This window comes from Coptis chinensis, chromosome 2 (genome assembly GCF_015680905.1).
Source record: "Coptis chinensis isolate HL-2020 chromosome 2, ASM1568090v1, whole genome shotgun sequence".
NCBI lineage: Eukaryota > Viridiplantae > Streptophyta > Magnoliopsida > Ranunculales > Ranunculaceae > Coptis > Coptis chinensis.
Window position 1 is genome coordinate 88837604 of NC_141457.1, and position 10061 is coordinate 88847664.

The following is a 10061-nucleotide window of genomic DNA, read 5'->3' on the forward strand; positions in this document are numbered from 1 at the left end:
TTTTGCTTGAGCCATTTGGTTCATCATAGCAAGAAGCCTATCCATTTGGTCCTCCCGACCGCGATCCGTAGTATCATCACCACTAGTACTTTCCGGATCCATGGTAACTATTCTGCACATATACAAAGAGCCAACTCAGTGTTTGATAAATGAGAGAGAGAGTTTTCAAAATTATGCAAGAGGCACGTCGTCGCACTCGTAAGGCTTGAAGAAGCGTCGTCGCTCATACGTGGAACTTGCAACCACAGAACGATCGCAGGTAGCAGCGCGAGGTGCGCTATAATTCTAGGAGATGAGCGCAGGTCGCGCCCTCCACTAAGACGTGAAAAAAAAAACACTCCTATTATATAGTGTCCGATTCGCAAAAAAATTTTGACGAGTAACCGCGCTCTCCGCTGTGATAAGGAGAATGTCCGTGTGACGTTTCGATATTGCCAAGCTAGTATGAAAGCTTAATGTAACATAAACACTACTTAGGGTTTTATCGGGTTCCCACTAAAACTTCTGAAACGCGTCGCGACCGAGTCCCCCACTACAGCTCCCAGACGGATCTAATAGTGGACGCTCTGATACCACGTTTTGTCACGCCCCGAGACCCAACACACATCCCGAGGACGAGGAGTGAATCTCGAGGCCGACACCATCCCAATTCTAACAAAATTTCGGCGGAGTTTCCTTTGTTTAATCGATGTTTCGTATACAAAAAACCTATCATAACCTGGAAATTCACAAAATTCCACCTTCCAACAACCATATATATATATAAACCTACTTCATACTTAATAGCAATGTATCCAAAATGTTAAGTATAAGTATTACTCCAATACATCTAGTATTACATCAAAATGAACTTGCTCTCTATATATACAACAAAAAAAGAGTTATACCCTCTCCTATACAACCAAAGGAGCTAATACTCTCTATAAACAACAAAATGAACTAATTTCACCCTATACCACAAAATACTTGACCCTGTCACTCGTCAAGCATAAGGAAATCCGCCCAAATCCCCATAACCATCATCACTAGGGTTATGGAATACCTCCTCCGCAACTGGTTCGGCTGAAATGTTAATGTAGGATGAGCAAAACAACTATGCCCAATAGAAACGCACATAACCAATAAATAGTCTACTTATAGAAAACATTTAAAACATGCAGGGTTTCCATAATAATATCCAAATATCGTGACTATATAATACATCACTAACTAGTAGAAATCATTTCGACATGCTTCGTTAATATTCAAAATATAGTTTTTTCACAATCATCATACAACTATTGTGGCCGCTGCATCCTATTAGAATGGTGAGGGTACGACTGGTACTTTTCGGCCCGATCCGCGAGGGCATATCTCGGTTCAGTACTTTCCAGTGTGAACCATGCACCGTTGTTTTCCTGATTTTACTGGCAGGGAGCTGAAATGCCGTTGTTGTGTTCGTACACACAAAATCCCCAAAGCATTTAGGGCTCAGGTGGGCCCTGTGACCACGACCCCCATATGGGCTGTCACCTAACTTACGGTGGTCAACCGTTCGACGACTACAGACTGCTCAGGATCCTGACACACATCCAGGAGTGGACTAAACTCTCACTCCTCGCGTCTAAACCTCATCGAGATAACATGTAACCTCACACAAGCTAAGCACCATACAACGTGACACGTACAAGCATGATTATCTAGAAAAGTAGAAAGGGAATTCCTGGACTACATCCTGTGATGCATCCCTTTAAAGGTGGCCCACCACTTCAAAAGGTGTACACTACAGTTGGAATCCTAGAGCGAACTGCCGTCTTCGGAAATACAACAACAGTTCCTTCTTTATAGGAATTCACCAATTCTTTTCCAAATCCCCTCGTGATAAGCATAGTAATATATATACTCGTATTACCGATTATTTCCAAATACTATAGTTACATATGTAGTTTTTCTTTTAAAACTGTTGGTTCTGTATGTGTGAGTTCCTGGATTTCCAACATCGAGTAATGCAATCTATGACTCCCAAATGGGCCAGTCATAGTAAATGACAACCGATGATTCCCAAACGGCGAATCATCGTAAATAACAACGAACCATCCGTGGAACAATCCAGAACCTCACACATAGTTACAAACAAGTGGGTAATCTTTACCCACATTACAAAATCTATCTCTCTGTCTCCTTACTGAGACAAGAGACAAGAGAGGAGAACCCTTCCCAAAACCAAATTTTACTCTTTTAACAAAGAAAACAATCCCCGCTACCCAGATTTCGCAAAACCATTTCACACGAAAGCTATCCATATATTTAGTTTATATCGCGGAAAAATACAAATGCAAAACATGAATACCATATATACATGCATGGTTGATACGCAAACTATCTCTTACAAATTTAAACAAATCAAATCATGCATGAAAATAAGCATGCTATATATTGGTATGTAGGTTCCTACCTTAGCAAGCTCCCTTCTCCTCAAGCCCACTTAACCGAATCGAGCCCGCTTAACCGAATCCACTCTTGTTTGACTCCTATAACATCATATACATATACGTCGACTATTAGAAATTATCGAACGAACGAGAATTCTTATCTAAGGTAAGTCGAGAAGAATCTCGACGCTACTAATTTTGTTTTAGGAAATTCTTCCTCTAACTACAGTTAACAGAGCTACAGGCCCTTTCTAGCACTGTACCTCACGTCAATACCAATCATATCACTTCCAACTTCCTATTAAAGTTTTTCCCCCAACTCCAACTACAACAATTTCCGCCCCCTTCGATTCATATTAAATATAACAATAATTACGGGTGTGTTCCTTCCCAACCATTCATTAATCGACCTAATCCTAAACAAGTATATAACTAACATGAACTACTCTAAAATAGAGTGAATATATAATAATTCGTACCGAGTCAGTAAGAATAGCTCCTTAGCTATCTGCTCCAGCAATTTCGCTGAGCTGTATCTCCTCCAACAGCTACTGTCGAATTTAAAACCCCCAATTCAATTAGTTTTTATCAATATATCCAATTCCATCTAAATCGAGTTTAAACTATTTGTTTGAGGCGAAATTAACTCACCTTTCACTTTGATTTCGCTTGGTACGCTGGAATTTCAAAGATATTTCGAATCCTCACCTTTGGTTTTACGGTTTCTAAGGATTGGGTGTGCGAATTGAGGTTTTAATCACTAAATTTTGGGTGAATTTGGGGTTTCTCTCTCCTAGGGTTTAAGAGTGGCGAAATTGAGAGAATTTGGGGGCGAAAATTATTTCGTGCGATTTGGTTTCTGTTTGGTGCAACAAGTTTTTTTTTTGTCTTTTACTTGTTTAAGTTATTAAGGCCCAAGCCCAATATGCCCAAATTAGGCTTAAAGTCCTAATTAACTTCTAACCACTAACTAATTTGACTTAGCGTCATAATTATTTTTTCGGCTCAACCAGCTAAATTTAATTTCCTACATTCTATCCCACCGCAGGCTATAATGATAACACACTCATGCGTGTAAGCTGTTAACTCGTGCCAGCTTCAAACGCAGAAAAAGCGCTTAACATTTTTTTGTCAAATTTTCGTATATGAGTTGCTTACCTAATGTGGCTTATGAGTCGGAGTTAAGTTTCATTAATTTATGTACGTTTGAAATGTAAACCCAACCGACCAATTACATAAATGTCCCTAGGTTTGCTATGTAATTTACGAAAATACCCTTAATGAGAATTTGAGTATTTACAATTGCAAAGACTTGGCACAACCCATTGAGAATGGAGGAGTAAAACTGGAAGCATTTGACGTGGCTGAGTGGAGCAAGCTTGACAGAAAAACAATTCGGTACATTCGACAATGGATTGACGACAATATCTTCCTCCATGTATCCCAAAAGACTACCGCTTTTGGCTTGTGGAGAAAATCGAAGACCTCTATGAGAGGAAGTCAGCCGGAAATAAAGTGCTACTCATTAAGAAGTTTGCTAACACGAAGTACAAAAAAGGTTCTTCAATGTCTGAGCATCTTAATGAAGTACATAATACCATCAACCAGTTACACTTGATGAAGATTGATATGAGTGATGAAGTTGAGGCTTTGTTATTATTAAACTCTCTACCCGACAGTTGGGAGACTTTAACAATTTCTCTTAACGGAGCCACTAAGGATGGAATCATGTCCATAGAGATGGCTACCGGGGCATTGTTGAATAAGGAGACAATAAGGGGTTCACGAAGCAGCTCCTCTCACTCAGAGATCCTTGTCACAGAGAAGCGGGGGAGAGGTAAAAGCAGAAAACTATCTCATTCTAAAGGTGATGACAGAAGCAAATCTAGGGGTGAAGCTAGAACTCCTAAGGCAGAGAGACAATGTTACTATTGTGTCACCAATAATCACTTCAGGTATGAGTGCAGAACACTGAAGATGGATGAGAAGAATAACTGTGTACATGAAGACATGGTAAAGAGGAATGGAAACACAGGTCGAGATACTACCGCACTAGTAGATGATGATCTAGTGAGAATTGTGTCAGATTGTGGTGAGTGCTGTGTTAATATCTCATGCCAGGATACAGAGTGGGTGATAGATACAGGAGCATCCTATCACGTTACACCACACAGGGGATTCTTCACTACCTGCAGCTGTAGTGAATTTGGTGAGGTAAAGATGGGTAACAGTGGTGTCTCGAAGATTGTAGGCATTGGTGATGTTCATATAGAAACCAATGTCAGCTACACCTTGACACTCAAGGATGTAAGACATGTCCCTGACATTCGGCTAAACCTAATTTATGTTGGAAAGTTAGATGATGATGGCTTTCAAAACTCGTTTGGCAACGGGGTATGGAAACTGAGCAGAGGTTCCATTATAGTAGCCAAAGGAAAGAAAACTTGCTCGCTTTACAAGACACGGGCTAGTTTGTGTAAAGCAGAGTTAAATGCGGCATAAGAAGAAGCTTCCTCTGAATTATGGCATAAGAGATTGTGTCATATTGGAGAAAAAGGCATGGAAGTTTTTGCCAAGAAAAAGGCCTTGCCAAACATCAAAGGTACGCATTTAAATAAATGTACTCACTGTTTGGTTAGAAAATAACACAGGGTGTCTTTCCAAAGATTCTCCTCTTACAGAAATGACAATGTCCTTGAGCTAATACACACAGACTTACGTGGTCCTATGAAAGTAAAGTCCCACGGGGGAGCTTTGTACTTCTTGACTTTCATTGATGATGCGTCAAGAAAGATATGGGCATATAGTCTGAAGACCAAGGATGAAGTACTTGGTGTGTTTAAGGCTTTCCATAGCATGGTAGAAAGAGAGACCGGGAAGTCTTTGAAGTGTATTCGCTCAAATAATGGGGGTGAGTACATTCGGCCATTTGAAGAGTATTACAAGAGTCATCGGATTCATCATGAGCAGACCGTTCCCAAGACTATGCAACATAATGGTATAGTCAAGAGGATGAACTGGACCATTATAGAGAGGATGAGATGCATATTGTCTCACTCTAAGTTACCTAGAAGTTACTGGGTAGAAACAATGCGCACAGCTGTACATGTGATCAATCTATCACTTTCAAAGCCTCAGAATAGTGATTATCCAGAGAGATTATGGTCAGGTAGAGATATTGATTATGGATACTTGAGGGTATTTGTGTGCAAGACATTTGTTCATATTCCCAAGGATGAGAAATCCAAGCTTGATGACAAAGCTAAGCAGTGTATTTTTCTGGGTTATAGAGATGAGAAGTTTGGCTACAAACTTTATGATCCGATTAACAAGAAGGTAATCAGAAGTCGAGATGTTGTGTTCTTGGAAGACCAAATCATAGCAGACTTTGAGTAGCGGTTCCATTGTAATAGCCAAAGGAAAGAAAACTTGCTCACTTTACAAGACACAAGCTAGTTTGTGTAAAGCAGAGTTAAATGCGGCACAAGAAGAAGCTTCCTCCGAACTATGGCATAAGAGACTGTGTCATATGGGAGAAAAATGCATGGAAGTTCTTGCCAAGAAAAAGGCCTTGCCAAACATCAAAGGTACGCATTTAAATAGATGTACTCACTGTTTGGTTGGAAAACAACATAAGGTGTCTTTCCAAAAATTCCCCTCTCACAGAAATGACAATGTCCTTGAGCTAGTACACACAGACTTATGTGGTCCTATGAAAGTAATTAAAGTCCCACGGGGGAGCTTTGTACTTCTTGACTTTCATTGATGATGCGTTAAAAAAGATATAGGAATATAGTCTAAAGACCAAGGATAAAGTACTTGGTGTGTTTAAGACTTTCCATAGCATGGTGGAATGAGAGACAGGGAAGCCTTTGAAGTGTATTCGCTCAAATAATGGGGGCGAGTACATTGGGCCATTTGAAGAGTATTACAAGAGTCATGGGATTCATCATGAGCAGACCGTTTCCAAGACTGCGCAATATAATGGTATAGTAGAGAGGATGAACTGGACCATTATAGAGAGGATGGGATGCATGTTGTCTCACTCTAAGTTACCTAGAAGTTACTGGGTAGAAGCAATGCGCACAGCCGTACATGTGATCAACTTATCACCTTCGAAGCCTCTGAATAGTGATTATCCAGATAGAGTATGGTTAGGTAGAGATATTGATTATGGATACTTGAGGGTATTTGTGTGCATGACATTTGTTCATATTCTCAAGGATGAGAAATCCAAGCTTGATGACAAAGCTAAGTAGTGCATTTTTCTGGGTTATGGAGATGAGAAGTTTGACTACAAACTTTATGATCCGATTAACAAGAAGGTAATCCGAAGTCGAGATGTTGTGTTCTTGGAAGACCAAATCATTGCAAACTTTGAGCAGAGGTTCCATTGTAGTAACCAAAGGAAAGAAAATTTGATCGCTTTACAAGACACATGCTAGTTTGTGTAAAGCAGAGTTAAATGCGGCACAAGAAGAAGCTTCCTCCGAACTATGGCATAAGAGACTGTGTCATATGAGAGAAAAAAGCATGGAAGTTCTTGCCAAGAAAAAAGCCTTGCCAAACATCAAAGGTACGTATTTAAATAGATGTACTCACTGTTTGGTTGGAAAACAACATAGGGTGTTTTTCCAAAGATTCCCCTCTCACAGAAATGACAATGTCCTTGAGCTAGTACACACAGACTTATGTGGTCCTATGAAAGTAAAGTCTCACGGGAGAGCTTTGTACTTCTTGACTTTCATTGATGATGCGTCAAGAAAGATATAGGAATATAGTCTGAAGACCAAGGATGAAGTACTTGGCGTGTTTAAGACTTTCCATAACATGGTGGAAAGAGAGACAGGGAAGCCTTTGAAGTGTATTCGCTCAAATAATGGGGGTGAGTACATTGGGCCAATTGAAGAGTATTACAAGAGTCATGAGATTCATCATGAGCAGACCGTTCCCAAGACTGTGCAACATAATGGTATAGTTGAGAGGATGAACTGGACCATTATAGAGAGGATGAGATGCATGTTGTCTCACTCTAAGTTACCTAGAAGTTACTGGGTAGAAGCAATGCACACAACCGTACATGTGATCAACCTATCACCTTCGAAGCCTCTGAATAGTAATTATCTAGAGAGAGTATGGTTAAGTAGAGATATTGATTATGGATACTTGAGGGTATTTGTGTGCAGGGCATTTGTTCATATTCCCAAGGATGAGAAATCCAAGCTTGATGACAAAGCTAAGCAGTGCATTTTTCTGGGTTATGGAGATGAGAAGTTTGGCTACAAACTTTATGATCCGATTAACAAGAAGGTAATCCAAAGTCGAGATGTTGTGTTCTTGGAAGACCAAATCATAGCAGACTTTGAAGATAGTGAGAAGCTAGAAACCTTCACTAATGATCTTGTCGATTTAAAGCCAGAACTTCCTACTGTGGAACATACAGAAGGATTGAGAATGCAAAGAACCATAGGTTTGAAGCTCATGATGATGATCCTATTGCTCATGATGGGATAGAACCTATTAATATAGAAGATGCAGATGAAATACATGAACCACCACCTGAGCAAGTAGAAGTGCATTCTCCTGAGGCATAAAAAGATAGGGCAAGGAGTTCTGAGAAAGAGAGAGACAAGCTTCAACTAGGTATCCACCACATACGTATGTTTTACTATATGATGGTGGAGAACCTATGTACTATCAAGAGGCTCTTGAAGGTATAGACAAAGAGAAGTGGTTGAAGGCCATGCATGATGAGACGAATTCTTTGCATAAAAATCACACTTATTACTTAGTTGAGAAACCGAAAGGAATAAAAATTTTCAAGAATAAATTTTCAAGAATAAGTGGATCTTCAAAGTCAAGCATGAGGAGAACGAATTCTTTGCATAAAAATCACACTTATGACTTAGTTGAGAAACCAAAAGGAATAAAAATTTTCAAGAATAAATTTTCAAGAATAAGTGGATCTTCAAAGTCAAGCATGAGGAGAATAATCCACACCCAAGGCACAAGGCTTGCCTTGTTGTGAAGGGATCCAGTCAAAGAAAAGGTATTGACTTTGATGAAATTTTCTTTCTTGTAGTTAAGATGACTTCTATCAGAGTGGTATTGGGTCTGACCGCGAGTATGAACCTAGAGGTTGAGCAACTAGATATCAAGACAACTTTTCTTCATGGAGACCTTGAAGAAGATGTCTACATGGACCATCCAGATGGGTTTGAGGTCAAAGGCAAAGAGCACCTAGTATGCAAAGTGATAAAGAGTTTGTATGGGTTGAAGCAGGCACCGAGACAGTGGTACATAAAGTTTGATTCTTTTATGGTGAAGCATGGCTACATGAAGTCCGCTTACGATCATTGTGTGTTTGTTCAAAAATTTCCAGCTAGGGATTTTATAGTGCTCTTGCTATATGTGGATGATATGTTGATAGTTGGCCAGAACATCAACAAGATATTTAAGTTGAAGAAAGACTTGAGTAAGTCCTTTGAGATAAAGGATTTGAGTCAAGCAAAGTAGATACTTGGTATGCGATTCACTTGTGACAGAAAGAATGGAAAGTTGTGGTTTTCTCAAGAAACTTATATTGAGAAGGTGTTAAAGAGATTCAACATGGATCAAGCGAAGCGAGTCAGTTGTCCGCTTGGTGGCCAGTTCCGCATGACCAAAGATATGTGTCCAAAGGGTGAGCATGAGCAGAGTCAAATGAAAAAGATTCCTTATGCATCCGCAGTGGACAGCTTGATATATGCAATGGTGTGTACAAGATCGGATATTGCTTTCGCCGTTGGTGTTGTAAGCCATTTTCTGTCAAATCCGGGTAAAGAGCATTGGGAAGGTGTTAAGTGGATATTGAGATATCTCAAGGGCACTTCCAAAGCGTGTTTGTGTTTTGGTGGAAGTAAGACCTTGCTTGAAGGCTACACTGATGTAGACATGGCAGGTGATGTTGACTCTATGAAGTCCACCTCCGGTTATCTGGTTACTTTTACAGGGGGAGCAGTTTCTTGACAATCTAAGTTGCAAAAGTGGATTGCCCTCTCCACTACAGAAGCCGAGTATATTGCAGCCACTGAGTGTTACAAAGAGATGTTATGATGATGAGGTTCTTCGATGAACTAGGGCTAAAGCAGAAACAATTTGTAGTTCTATATATGTGACAATCAGAGCGCCATCCATTTGAGCAAAAATCCGAGTTTTCATTCTAGATCCAAGAACACATATGTGCGTTATCATTGGATTAGAGAAGTTCTCAAAGACAATCATTTGAGCATTGAGAAGATCCATACCGACAAGAACGGGTCAGATATGATGACCAAAGTCTTACCGAAAGGTAAGTTTGATGTTTGTTGTTTGTTGTGCTACCGCCGGAATGGTAACATACTCCTCCTGTTAATTTGGAAATGCATGGAGGTGCCCCCCTCACTATTTGGGAGGGGGAGATTGTTGGAGTTATCCCTCACATAAGAATGATGAAGAATATAGGAGAAAACAGTACTATTCGTGTGAAGAGGTCTGAGCGCACGCGCTCAGATTGGTCGTGACCAAGGCGCGCCCGCGCCCTTGTCGTGGTATATTTTTTTCAGCCTTCTCACAAAACATGTCTACTAGAAGTCTGAAGTTGGGAAATAAGAGCACGCCCGTGATCATGTC